The following is a 15,197-nucleotide window of genomic DNA, read 5'->3' as shown; positions in this document are numbered from 1 at the left end:
TCTGAATCAGACTTTACTAACATATCTCAATTTATACCTACCTGGTTGGATACAGTGCAGCCATATGTCAGAAATATATGTAGGGACATTCTCCTCATACATACATAACCTCCAACATAGGCTCTTGGAGCTCATGCACACAAAAGGTATTTTTTGTCCGTGTCCGTTCCTTTACGGACAAGGAGAAGACTATCCTATTAGGGGCCTGGCATTAATGTTTTGCAGATCTGCAAATTGTGGACTGCAAAACGGTTGTCTGCATGAGCCCTTAGCCCAATGTGAACAGAGCTTACCAAGTGTGATACACCTGATGTCTGACATGACACCAGAATTTTAACAGCAGTATGCACCATATTGTTATGCTGACGGCCCATGCCCACCACTGCCTTGGCCCTCTGAGTGGGCACGGGAATCATATCACTCACCTACCTGGCCCCTCTGCTTTCCAGCAGTAAAGACCCACTTGTTCTCCTTTTGCTATTGGCAGTGGGCCCAGCCACTGGCAGGCCATGGCCTACCCTTCTCTTCCTATGGGTCTGTCTCTAGGATGTGTGTGAGCGCTCTCCCCGGCCCTTAAAGGGCCAGCACATGCGCACCAGTCTTCCACAGCCAATGGCTAGGTACTGCTGGGTACTTAAGGCATCTTCCCCTAGGGGAGGATGTTTGAACTTTATGTTATCTAGCTTATTAATCGCTAATGAAAGTGTGATGTTCTGCTTGTCCACCCATGTACTGACCTCTGCCTGTTCACCCATTTTGACCTTCCATTGCCTAATTTTAGTCTGCTTATCGTATTGACCCTTTACTGATTGACCTGACTTCGGACCAGTTTCATGGACTTGCATGGACTCTGCCTGCCCTGACCTCAATGCGATTCCTGACTTAGTGATCCAGCTGCCAACCACACTGGGACTATCCCAATAGGTAGCAGTCTGTTAACTAATCTGCAGCCAAGTCCAGATCCCTGTATAGGGCTTAAAAGGTAAATACCAGCCAGGGACTTCCAGGAAGACACCCTTAGGTCTAGCTCGAAGTCAAACTTGGTTGGCGCAGTGATTCCACACCCACTGCCCATTACCCATATCTACAAATGGGTCACTATTGATGGGGACTATGGTCATAGTACATTAAAAGTGACCCAAAAAATTTGTCACGCCTATATAGCTTGTCTAGTGTTGGATTTAAAATACGCCAGAAATAAGCCTTATATAAAGCATTAGGGAATTATTATTCCCATTCATAAACTATGGTAATGTACTGTGTGTTTTGGGTGTGGCTGGGTTATCACCAACTATTGCACGCCATATTCTTCTGGCAAGCTTTTCCTATTTGACTTCAGTGACAAAAATCCAACTGCATTTCCAACACGATAGGGGAATTTTTAAGTCCGTTTTAATAGCACTGCCGTAATTTTTTGCCAAATTTATCAATTGTTACTCACTGTTTGATAAATTTGGTGACTTAAAAATAAATAAATACAACATTTTTGCCTAGACAAGTTGCTGCAGTGTTGATGTCACCCCCTACTGGAGCGAGTTTGCAACTTTTAAAAAACAATGCCTACTTCTCCACCCAATTTTCAAAATTTGGAATGAAAAACAAAAAAAGTCAAAAATGTTGGCGTAAAAACGGCATTTGCCAAAACTTGCAACTTTTGTATGGCATTTTTCTGGTACAAAGGGAGTAATAAATTCCACCCTGTGATCTCTGGGGAAAAAATAAATAAAATTTTAAGGTTCTTGGGGAAAAAAAACGAATGTAATGTTTCTCTTATATCTTTCACTGCATGGCTGCCTTGTCCAGACCAGGACTGGAAAAAAAAAAAAGGTTTGTCAACAAAGCCTTCTGCTCACTTCTGAGATACCTCCAGTACTGACATAGAACAAATCAGCCCCGGTACGTTATCCAACTTGCTGTCCAGATAAAGTGTCTCACCTCCCTTTTCACACTTAGCGCCGCAGTGCTCTTTACAAGCCCAAGTCCTGACTTGGCCCTATATCCCATAACTTCCTTCCCATCTGTTCTCCCATGTTCTTCCAGGGCCTGTATCTGCTTGGAATAAATAGGAGGTGTTACATTGAAACACTAATGCTTATTTTGCACTCCTTCCCTTGTGTACCATGTGTTTGCTTTGTACATGGGCCTACGTTTCATCCTCACCAACCATACCTAGAATAACTTATTACAGTTAGGGGCATGAATGTTGGTCTCACACTGTGTGTGGCACAGGATACCACAGTCCACATGCACTCAATACTATACTAAACTATAACCTCCGCACATCCTTCCAGTTACAAAGCAATATCATGCCAAACCAAGCAGCGATATCCCAGCAGCATTTTAGAAGACAGTATCTCAGCGTTTCAGATGCTAGTTCCTGCCTGTCCAAGATATTAATTCATCTGTACTCTCATACTCTAGCTCCTAAGAAAAACCCATCTGTGCAGCCAAAATACAAATAACACTACAACTACTGTGCTGTGAGCACAGGCATTTTTCCCTCCTCTCCCCCCTCCTTAAAGGAAAAAAAAAAAAAACGGACCACCCTGCTCTTATGGCAGAGAGCACTGTTTACATTGCAATCCCTGACTGTGTAATACTTCTGGCATTTTGGTCAGGATTCCTGAGCTGGGGGCCAGAAGCCCTTAAGCAATGATTTCAGAAATAAAAAAATAAAAGAAAGGAAGAAACAAAGAAAGCTGATATTAATATACATGGTTTCCTATTGATTTTTTACTCACTGCTTCAGTTAAAACCTGGAGAAGGAGGTGACTCGCATATGTATACATAACACCAGCATATAGTAAGCCATCGTTAAAGGGGCCTATTCAGTACAGGCTAACAAGAGTTAGGGGAGGGGAATGGGAGCGGAGGAAAGTCAACTTGCTTAGCCTTTGGATTGAAGGAAATTATTCCAGGAAATATCACATTGCTTACATTTGTTCTCCCATTTCACTCCAATAAATTGCTGTATCCAACTTATTATTAACACAGTCATTAATGTGCCTCGAAATAAATCAGTCTTGTTGCTAACTCATTGGTGCAATCGTAATCTGGGGGAAAGCCTTACAGTTTCTAAGCCATGGAGTAGCAAAGGCCAACACTCTTTAATGGAAATACCAGACAGAACATTTATTTTTTGGAGGTCATCAACTTTTAGAAGAGTCTCTCGCTTTAGTCCTCATCCAAAGAAAGAACACTACCACATACCGGCCAAACCAGAGACTCCTCCAAAAGGTAAGGGACACCCATCTGTAGACAGGGCTTTTTTAGGGGTTTTGCTCCTGGTTAATACACAGGAGGGGCATATTGGTTGGCTGGATACGATGCCTTTGACACAGATGTAAAGGTATACTGGTTCTCTTTGAAGCGATCCAGCAGAACATGGGAGTCTTAATTCATGCAATACTTCCCCCCCCCCCCCCAAGAAGTCAGCTCTCCTCCAAAAGGAAGGTGAATACCCTATACCAGCCAACCAGAGACTCCTCCAAAAGAAGAGATACCCATCAAAGGCATCTCATCAAGCCAAGTACCCTGCTCTGTACAGATGAGGGGCCAGAATTGCTGTCTACAGTCTCTTCCTTTTGGTTGGCATCAGGTAATTCTCTTCCTTCTGCAGGAGAGCTTATTTACATACTGTTTCCCCATACACATCTTTTTAATGAGGACCAATATCCCATAGACCCTTAGATCATCATGCAGTGGTACAAATAATTATTGCAAGGCTTTCCAAAACCCTAACAGTGACCTCATGAAAACATCTGCCAAACACTTGGATGGGAATCAGGTAGAAAATAAAGTAACCAAAGCTCTAGTAACATCCAGTCCTATTTGCTTGGAAATAACCAGCTTCTCCCGCTCTGTCACACAGACTAGAAATGCTCCCATAGAATGACTCCCAAATTGTGCAGTCATCCCTTTCAGCAGAGTTCACAGGCCACAAGGTTAATAGAGAAGAGGAGGACTATTAGAGCTTCACCCAAATATGACTTTTACCATTCATTGATCGTTGGCAGAAGTGTAGCAATAACGATTGCCATTGTATTCATCAGGCATAACTTAAATTGTCTTGAATGACGGCGTTATTCCATCACAGACACCATTAATCTGAGAGCCATTGTAAAGATCAGCTGTAAGCTGCAAGTCCAGTTCCTGAGACCCCCCTCCGCCACATACTGATAAATAGCCATTTTCCATGTAGGCAAGAGCCACAACTTGTTAGAAGCTCCCATTCCGACTCATACAAGGGGTCCCGAGCAGAGGATCCCCTTCTAGTAAGACAGATAATTTTTCATTAAGAGGTTTTAAAATGAAGAAAAATTATTTACGTTTCCTGGTTGAGGATGGTTCCGTGTTAACAGACAAGAGTTGATTAATTTCATCAGGACTGAAAATACCAACAACATGTAGTCCTTCCTTAGGCTTCAGGCCCCATTACACTAATAGATTTAGCAGATGATAGTCAGGAAGGAAGCGTTCCTTCCTGACAATCACCTGCTCATCAGTGAAGAAGACCACCTCCACAGTCCACATTGTTTGCCGGCAGCAGAGTGTGTTTAGACATGATCACGTTAACCAATGAAAGAGCGTTTCGCTCAATCTGGTAATTGGCGCCACCTTTACAGCAGCAGATAATCGCTAACGAGCATTTATGCTCTACAACTCTACAAGCCTGTCAGTTTTCTCTGCATTATACAACAAAAATTTAGAAGGAAACCTGTACCATTGTTTGCATCGAGTGACCAAAATGGTAGGTTTTATGACTGTTGGGCTTTGTTGTCCTGACAGTGCATTTCTTAATTTCTTGTCATTGAGTCCAGCTGCCTTAAACCAGGACGGAACCAGATCTCCTCTATTATACAGGGTGAACTGACGCAAAAACAGTATACAACTCTCGATGTAGTCAACAAGTACTACTCATCAGATTGAAGTAGGTTCCAGTTCTCTCCAGACTGCGCATTTTGAGACTGTAAACATTGTAAAAGCCATACAGATCACCTCCTGCGTCATCCAGCCAGAAGATATAAAAAGGTATCAACCGTACCACACACAAATGGATCTGAAACTCTGTCCCTGAAACGTGAAGACATTTAGCTGTGGCCATCAGTAACTAGCCAACCCAATTAATATTGCCCTAATTTCACCACACTTGGAGGGCACAACTAAAAAGGTTTTTTAAAACGGTCAAACTTTTTGGGAAGAAGACCCTGCCACAACCTACTTTTTCAGCCCATCAATCATACAGCAGAGCCAAGAGGGGGTTACTTTATACCCCAGCGCCATTGGAAGCACCAATTTCTAAAGGACTAGAGACTAACCTCTTCTGGCAACCTGGGACCACTTAAAGAGGGTCCAGACTTTATAAACTAAGTATCAGGGTATGTAGGCCATACAGCGGGGATCTAATAGCGCTTACTAATTTTTTATGGGCGCCGCTCCGTTCACCCGCTGTGGCCCCTGTTAAATTCTCCCGCCCTGTATGCTAATTTTCGCATCGGTACCAGGAGGAAGAGACAGCCCCGTTTCTCAATGGGTGTCTCCTTCTCCCTGGCTGTAGCGCTGTCCATTCGCAGCAGAGAGGGTCACAGGTGAGTTTTTCTGACCCTCTCTGCTGCGATTGGACAGCTCACAGCCAGGGAGAAGGAGGAGCCCATTGAGAAACAGGACGGTCTACTCCTCCCGGTACCGATGCGAAAGTTAGCATGCAGGGTGGGAGAATTTAACGCGGGCCACAGCGGACGAACGGAGCAGCACCCAGGAAAAATAGTAAGCGCTATTACATCCCCGCTGTATGCCCTACATACCCTGATACTTAGTTTATAAAGTCTGGACCCATGAAAGGTCCTCTTTAAGGCTCTTTTCAGATCTGCATTGGTCAACTCCATTATTCTTCTCGGTCATAGAAGCAGAACAATGAAATTGACAACAGTGCCTGATTCATTACATGACGGACACCAGTGCCTATTATACCAGAAAAAAATATATACACCACTGCATATTTTTCTATTGTTTGTTATATTTTTGGTGGAGTCTAATGGAACCGCCAACACTGATGTGAACACAGCCTTCTAGGAATTTTGACAAACTACATTTTCTAAAACTGAAATCACTTATTGCTCAATTAAAACATCCTCTCTTTGTAATAGTCATTCATAGTGAACAATATGCAGTAAGTAATAAACTTAAAGAAGTTTTTCTTAGTATTTATTCAGCAGATTCCAGCAATAATAATATGTTGACATGACAGGTTTCCGATCACTGGCTGAAGAGTTGATCTCAGTGTGTCAACATGCCAGAAAACAGACAGGGAAGATCAGGGAAGAGCTGGCACAAGAGCAGCAGGGGATTGCAAGTATTAGGCCTTATGCACACAACCACAAAATACAATTGTGTTCCACGTGCATGCTGCATTTTGTTACGGACCTATTGACTTCAATGGGTCTGAACTTTGCGGACATGTAAAGGACATGTTCTTTCGGTAATTAGGAAACAGCGATATCGCCTTTTTTTTTTTTTATACCGCGGTATATCGCGATACCGGTATATCGCCCAACCCTAGACAGAACACATCTGTATTTTATGGATTCACGTTTTTTAGACCACATAACGGACCTAATTGTGTGCATGAGGCCTTACTCCTTTTGTTGTTTTATAGCATTGTCAGCAAAAAATTTCACAGGGCTGGACAACCTCTTTTATAAGATAACGGTCAGCCGACAACCGTTTGGCTCCCCATAAACATGAAAACACAGCAAGGCCTAATGATGATATTTAATTAATCGAGAAGATTTCTCACAGCAGTATATCTACCAGGTGGACATAAGGCCCCTTTCACATGAGAGAGTTTTCCGCGTCGATGCGATGTGTGACGTGAACACATCGCATCCGCATTCATTTCAATACATCTGTACATGAGATTTTTTTTTATTTTTTTTCACACCAGTTCTGCAGTGAAAAACGCAGCATGTTCTATATATGGCAGCACAGTGGCTCAGTGGTAAGGCTACTTTCACACTAGCGTTCTGCTGTCCGCTCGTGAGCTCCGTTTGAAGGGGCTCACGAGCGGAGCAGAACGCTTCCGTCCAGCCCTGATGCAGTCTGAATGGATGCGGATCCGCTCAGACTGCATCAGTCTGGCGGCGTTCAGCCTCCGCTCCGCTCGCCTCCGCACGGCCAGGCGGACAGCTGAACACTGCTTGCAGCGTTCAGCTGTCCGCCTGGCCGTGCGGAGGCGTGCGGATCCGTCCAGACTTACAATGTAAGTCAATGGGAACGGATCCGCTTGAAGATGACACCATATGGCTCAATCTTCAAGCGGATCCGTCCCCCATTGACTTTACATTGAAAGTCTGAACGGATCCGCTCAGGCTACTTTCGCACTTAGAAATTTTTCAAAGTTATTAATGCAGACGGATCCGTACTGAAAGGAGCCTCCGTCTGCATTAATATGATCGGATCCGTTCAGAACGGATCCGATCAAGCGCAAGTGTGAAAGTAGCCTTAGCACTGGTGCCTTGCAGCGCTGGGGTCCTAGGTTTATATCCGACCAAGGACAACATCTGCATGGGGTCTGTATGTTCTCCCCGTGTTTATATGGGTTTCCTCCCACACTCCAAAGACATACTGATAGGGAACTTAAATTGTGAGCCCCATTGGGGACATTGTGACACTAATGTCAGTAAAGCGCTGCGGAATATAGTACCGCTATATGAGTGCATAAAATAAACAAATATTCAGCGTTTTTCACACAGCCCTGGCCCCATAGAAGTGAATAGGGTTTCAGTGAAAAACGCACTGCATCTGGAAGCAAGTGCGGATGCGATGCGTTTTTCACTGATGGTAGCTAAAAGATGTTGTTATTTGTAAACCTTCAGTTTTTTTTTATCACACGCGTGAAGAACGCATCAGAACGCATTGCACCCGCACGGAAAAAACTGAACGCAATCGCAGACAAAACTAACTGAATTTTGCATTTGTCACAGCGATGCCAGCTTGTATGAATATGCTCCATCAATTCCTGGCATTTACAACTGGCAATATTTACTTTCCTGCTCCGGACTCATGCACATAAAAGTATATTCTTTTCGTGTCCGTTCCGTTGTTTTTTTTTTTGGCGGACCGTATACGGAACCATTCATTTCAAAGGGTCCGCAAAACAAAAAAAAAATAAAAAATTTAAAAAAAGTTACTCCGTGTGCATTCCGTTTCCGTATTTCCGTTCAGCAAAAAAAATAGAACATGTCCTATTATTGTCCGCATTACGGACAAGGATAGGATTGTTCTATAAGGGGCCAGCTGTTCCGTTCCGCAAAATACGGAATGCACACGGACGTCATCCGTATTTTTTGCGGACTGCAAAATACATACGGTCGTGTGCATGAGGCCTCCATTAGTAAAGCGTCTTTCTCAAAAGTTAATGTATTATAACATATCCAAGCAGAATCCAATGGCCATTTCTAATGGGGCAAAATAATTACCCAAATAACAGATAATCAGATAATTGTTTTTCTTAAAGAACCATCTTCTTCAATTGTGTAGTCCACTAGGTGACAAGCCAAGTATGCAGTGTTGAAGCATCATGACAATATGATGGGTATCAGCCATCAGCTGAGCCAAATGTACATAGGCCAGATATGTCAGACAACATAGAACGCAGGATACTTCCTTATGCTTTGACTGCAATGCCAAAGTGAACCTAATAAATGTGCGAGCGTGGTAACAATTATTTACAGAAAATGGACATGGACTGCCTAGCAATATGGGTACTGAACCAGTCTTCTGTCCCAGATATTTCATGATCAGGTCCAATACACAGGGTATAATATCATAAAAACACCTAAGGCTTAGTTCACATCACCGCTAGGCTTTCCGTTATATTTGTAATCCGTTCAAAATAACGGAAAGTAAATAAAGAAAGAAAAGCCAACGGATACTAACGGAAAGCATATTTTCTGTCTTTTTGACGGACTGACGAAACTGATCCATTTAAAAAATGGACACAATGCATCTCTGTTCGCTTTCCGTTATTCATCATTTTTAAATGGATCCGTTTTTTTTTTTCATTTGAGCAGAAAAAAAGCCGGAACAGAAAAACGGATTGCATAACGGATCACATACAAAGCAATCCGTTACAATCAGTCACTCATTGACTGTAATGCAAAACAAAACGGATAGTCACAAATCCGTTATTTTAGAGGAGAGCAAAAGTCCTGCATGTAGGATCCCCCCCCCCCCGTCTAAAATAACGTGAAGCTGACGGAAAGGAGCCAAACGGAGCGTAACTGACACTTTACCTCCTCCATAGAAGTGAATGGGATTTACAACGGATCCGTTTATTTGCGTTTTATTCAGCCTCTGAACGGATGAATAGAGCGGAAATCCAGACGGTGATGTGAACGAGCCCTTAGACTTTTCACTAAGTGCATAGATGATCTTTGTGAGAAGTTGTTATACTTCCATTATCTACAGCAGTGTTCCCCAACCAGTGGGTCTGGAGCTACATGTGGCTTCCAAGGCCATTGGCAACTCTAAATACGGTACTATTGTGTCCTTCCATCTATATAGAACTGAAACTTGCCAGTTAGATAAAAAATAAAATAAAATAAAATAAAAAGTGCTGATTAACACTCAACCAAGGAACACTTTAAGGCCTCAACCAAATTGCTGGATGAATGTGTGTACAAGTCCCATGACTAGCACCATGGGTTTCTGCAATCACAGCTGGACGTGCTTAGTATTCGAGGTGTTGAGTTTGCTTCCCTTTTGATGAATCAGCAGCACCTGGGGTAACTAAAACAAAAGATTTTACCAAATGGCCCTCACAGCTTGTGAAAATACTATTTAAACGCCCTAATATATATAAGAGAAAAATAATAATTATATCAGAACATTAGATATGACCTCGAATAGGATACAATATTGGTTCCATTTGAAGATACCCATTGTACCTCACAGTTCTCAACCTTGGGATAAGGATTGTTGATTTCCTTTCCGGTATGGTAATTTAAATTAGAAAACAGACACAAAGGCCTGTTTCACACAGTCAATATTTGGTCAGTATTTTGCACCAGTATTTATAAGCCAAAACTGGAAGTGGAACAGAAATGTGTGCCTCTTCTGTGTTTTGGACCCAGTCCTGGTTTGGCTTTCAAATACGGATGCAAAAAATACTGGCCGTGTGAAAGAGGTCAAACAGACTAGCAATTATGATTACCATCTTGTTGGGATCAAAAGGTTGGGACTAACAAACAAGACCCTATGTGTATGTGTCTTCTCAGCATGATGCCCCAATACAAGCAAAATACTTGTGTATGCCTTCATCAAATCCCAAACTGGCCGCTGCAGCATCCTCCTATTCTCAATCTCAATTTTCCCCTGCCTTACTTTATTGGAAATCACAAAGCTAACCCACGGCCTACATTATTTTATTTTTTTTCCAAAACCAGCTCAACTCTGTCCACAACCTTCTTCCCTCATCTCCTTACCTCCACAATCTAAAAGGCCTCCTTTTCAGACTAGTACATAAGCTATCGTATACCTCCTTTCAATATGACCAACACAACACCCCCCCCCCCCCCCCACACCACCAAGGGTCTCCATCTCCAGTCCCTTTCCACAGTAAACCCACATAGGAATAAATGTCCTTTGTTGAAAGAGACTTTACTTCATTTGTATGTTCTCACTCCCGTCCTTACCAAATAATAGCACACCATAGAAGAGGACGCTAATATATTAAGAAATAAAAGTTCTAAAGTAGAACGAAACAGTAACAGACCAAGTTGCATGACCAACCACGTACCGATGTCCTACAACTGGCAAAGACCGTTCACAGTTATAAGGCTGAGTAAAGCAGACCGTCAGATATAAAACAGGTTCAGTAATCATTTAAAGCACTTAGAAGGAGTTAAAACCAACAGAAGTAGTATATACCTCACTGATTCCCTGACTATAGAGGTCCAAAGCTTCCCAGGTGTCCCACCAATCTCTATTTTCTGGTCCCTCTCAAGAACATGTAAGGCTGCAGCAAATTGTTGGCTGCAGGGGTGACCCACCATGGCCACTGATTGGGTCCAGCAGTCATATTTCTGTCTCAAGAGTTAGCAGGAAGTAGAGACAAGCTGAGGACCCTGGATGTGATGGAACTGGAGCACGGCAGTAGATCAGAGATGTGTGTATTACAACTTTTATTGTTTTAAAGCATTAACAGCATTTCTTTTTTCTCCTCTACTTACCAGACTTAGGCCTCATGCACACAACCGTTGTTCTGGTCCGCATCCGAGCCGCAGTTTTTGGCGGCTCGGGTGCGGACCTATTCACTTCGATGGGGCCGCAAAAGATGCAGACAGCACTCCGTGTGCTGTCCGCTTCTGTTGCTCTGTTCTATGGCCCCGCAAAAAAAAATATAATAATAATATAGAACATGTCCTATTCTTGTCCGTTTTGCGGACAAGAATAGGCATTTCTACAATGGGCCGCCTGTTCCGTTCCGCAAATTGCAGAAGGCACACGGGCGGCTTCCGTGTTTTGCGGATCACAAAAAAATGCAACGGTTGTGTGCATGAGGCCTAAGGGTACTTTCACACTAGCGTTGTTTTCTTTTCCGGCACTGAGTTCTGTTCTAGGGGCTCAATACCGGAAAAAACTGATCAGTTTTATCCTAATGCATTATGAATGGAGAGCAATCCGTTCAGTATGCATCAGGATGTCTTCAGTTCAGTCACTGTACGGTTTTTGCTGCAGTATTTTCTCCGTTTAAAATTCCAGGAACACTTGCCTGAATGCCGGATCCAGGTGTTCCGGAAAAACTGACACGGTTTTTCGGTCTGTGCATGCGCAGACCTTTAAAATGTGAAAAAGATAAATACCGGATCCGTTTTTCCAAGTGACAACTAGAAGAGACTGATCCGGGATTGCAATGCATTTGTGAGACGGTCTTCAAAATGGTATCCGTTTGCATGCAGATTGCCGGATCCGGCAGACCGTTCCGGTGACGGAACTGCCTGCCGGAATCCAACAATGCAAGTGTGAAAGTACCCCAACAACCCTTTAACTCATAAGTGCCAACCTATTTTCTTCTAACAATCATTCATAATGTGCTGCCAACTAACTCCAGCATCTTCTTTTATAAGAACCCTCTGAAATGTCCACAAAAAATACCTTCAAGTGTCTTCCCCATCTAGGTAAGCTATGCCGTTATTTGGGTAGGATATGCCCTAGTTACTGAGCTGTGGTGCCCTGACCTCTGGGACCTCCATCAATCACTGGAACCAAGAGGGTCATACTGCTAGTTAAGCACAGTGGACCCTTAGCATGTTTTCTTTGCACTGCAATGCTTCCTGGCACTTTACAGGAATTGCAGCTCAGCTCCATTCACTGGCCAGGAATGGCCAGGAGCAGAGAAAATGAAATGTCCTTTTAATTCTAAGGAACCATGGAGAGCTCAAAAGAGCAAAATCACCAATTAGTGAAGCCATTAACTTATGCTTTGATTACACCCTAGCCACAAAAAAAAAAAAAAAAAAATGTGGCCGGAATCCTGACTTTGTAGAGAAATCTCATTTTTCAAATGCTTGAGATTTAGCTGCAAATTTATGTCTCAATGTGCAGTGATTTTCTGGTTTAACGCCTATAATTACAAACTTTTAACTTAAGAGTTGTGACAGTTCATTTTTACAGAAAAAAAAATATCAGATGGCAAGTAAATAGATGTCCTTGAACCATCCGAGTGGTCCGTGTGTTTTTTTGCATTCCACGTCCACGGACACTGCTCAGTTGAAAATTCGTTTCCAGAGCATCTCCTAACAATGGTCAGAGAAAACCACTCCCAGTACTGTCGTGTCCGTGGTTTTATTGGACTATAATGTGCGTGAGGGATCCGTAATCATGGACGAAAATAGGGCATGCTTCCGTGATGTCATAACAGACCCCCGATTAGTGGAAAACCACCGATGTGTGAATACAGACAAAGTCAATGCACACGTGAGCAGTCCATGGAGACCACACGTTAGCGATTCACTGTGTGAAAGAGGCCTTAGGATGGTCATAGACAATAAATTCATGTCTTTACAATTTAATACATATGGAAGCCTCCCAATCATCCACCAACGGCCAACTCTGTCTGTTTATAGGGATGGTCCAACGACCAGCTATAGACATAAAAGGTAACTTTGATAATTAAAATTAGAAAGCAATTAAAGAGATTATTGCCTAAAATGCCCAGATGTGCAGTTCAAAATAGACTTCACTTGTGTGAGCTGTGCTCTCTATGAAGCATCAAGAACAGTTTCCAACCCAAATATACGGCTATGAACCTCCTTAGATGTTGCTAATACCATTTTAGCACATAGTCTGCTCTGGAAAATATATTGCCCAGTATTCTATGTTCCAAAGGCTACTCGCACAGCTGTGACACCACTAGGCTAAACCTCGCAGTAAAACATCCACATAGTATTGGCATGCCTCCACTTCTAAATACAGTATAGCACATTCAGCTCTGACCAATGGAATAAAAACCTTATATGGAAGAAAAGTATGGATAAGAAATATCCAGCAAGTGAAACATGTACATGATCACCTGGCTGTTGTGCAGAAGAGAAATCAGGGAACTGGCAGTTTTTCAGGGACTACTGCACAACATATCCATTGATCTTCAGCCCCAACCATTGCCAATTACATCAGTGAAGGTGGCATCCATACAGTACTTCAATGTTGCTCCTACTTGAGGAACACCATACCTTAATTTTTGTAGGACCATGAACACATCCATTATTCTTTTTGCGAACATGTGAAGCCATTCCGCAAATGACAGAACAGGTCCTGTCCTGGTCCGCATTGCAGAAAAGAATAGTCGTGGAAGTTCACACGGAAGGCAGCCATATTTTGCTGATCGAAATACGGACACAGCAGGGTGCATGGATCCCTAGGGTGCCTCCACACATGGCAAGTTTTGTTGCAGAAATTTCTGCAACTGAAAATCCGTTCCATTCATTTGAACAGGTTTGTTTGGGCAGCAAGCATGTGGATTCCTGCGACAAAATCTGCCATGTGTAAAGGCACATTAGAGAGTTTTTCATTCTGCTGATTTACTTTATGGCTCAAAATACTTTTGGCCATGGGATGTCAACAATGTCAAGAATGGCATGGGAAATACAGAGTCTACTGGCATAAGGTGTGGAAAACCATGGTCCATGTGCCAGTAACGGAAATCTACGTCAGCTCACACGTACCTTAAATGGCTTGTATGAATGTTCAATACTGATGGCCTTTCCTCAAGATAGTTCAGTATCTCATCAGTGAGGGTCCAACTCTCAGAACCCTCGCCAATCAGATGACTTAATGTTCATTGGTCAGCGCCACAGCCTCTTCAAAGAGCTCATTGGTAGTGGGTGCCGGGTGTCGGAACCCCAACGATCATATACTGATCAACAGTATAAGGCCTATTGCACACGACCGCATGGCTTTTTCAGTGTTTTGCGGTCCGTTTTTCATGGATCCGCTGTTCCGTTTTTTGTTTCCGTTTCGTTTTTCCGTATTGCATATACAGTATACAGTAATTACATAGATAAAATTGGGTTGGCCATAACATTTTCAATAGATGGTTCAGGAAAAAACGGAACGGAAACGGAAGACATACGGATGCATTTCCGTATGTGTTCCGTTTTTTTGCGGATCCATTGACTTGAATGGAGCCACGGACTGTGATTTGCGGGCAATAATAGGACATGTTCTATGTTAAAACGGAACGGAATGCATACGGAGTACATTCCGTTTTTTTTTGCGGAACCATTGAAATGAATGGTTCCGTATACGGAACGCAAAAAACGGCCAGTAAACGGTAAAAAAAAAAAAAAAGGCTGTGTGCAACAGGCCTTAAAAAAAAAAAACATTCAGACAACCCTTTTAAGAAAGTTTTGTAGTGCAAGTCATTTTAATCCATTGGCCTGAATAGGCCCTGTCTGCTCCCACTTTTTATTTTTACGACAGAAAACTGGCATAGAGGCCTTCATAGATACCCCCCATTGCCTTGCAGGGCCTAAGTGGATAATATAAACTAAAATCTGGCCATATTTTTGCATGAATATTAATGTGGTTTTGCCACAATCAACATTTCTCACCATCCCACAGGATAAGCACTAAACATTAGAATGATAGCGACCCTACCACTAGGACCCTCATGGTCACTAGTATTGAATGCTTCT

General features: G+C 42.8%; 1 protein-coding gene across 3 annotated transcripts in view; it reads right to left on the bottom strand.

The window, feature by feature from the left end:
- PTCH1 (patched 1) overlaps positions 1-15,197 on the bottom strand; it is a 92,024-nt gene that overhangs the window by 51,766 nt on the left and 25,061 nt on the right. The gene's annotated exons all lie outside the window — the stretch shown is intronic.

Source organism: Bufo gargarizans, chromosome 1 (genome assembly GCF_014858855.1).
Source record: "Bufo gargarizans isolate SCDJY-AF-19 chromosome 1, ASM1485885v1, whole genome shotgun sequence".
Lineage (NCBI taxonomy): Eukaryota > Metazoa > Chordata > Amphibia > Anura > Bufonidae > Bufo > Bufo gargarizans.
The sequence above is the reverse complement of the archived record's forward strand: the minus strand, read 5'-3'. Positions and strand labels throughout refer to the sequence as shown.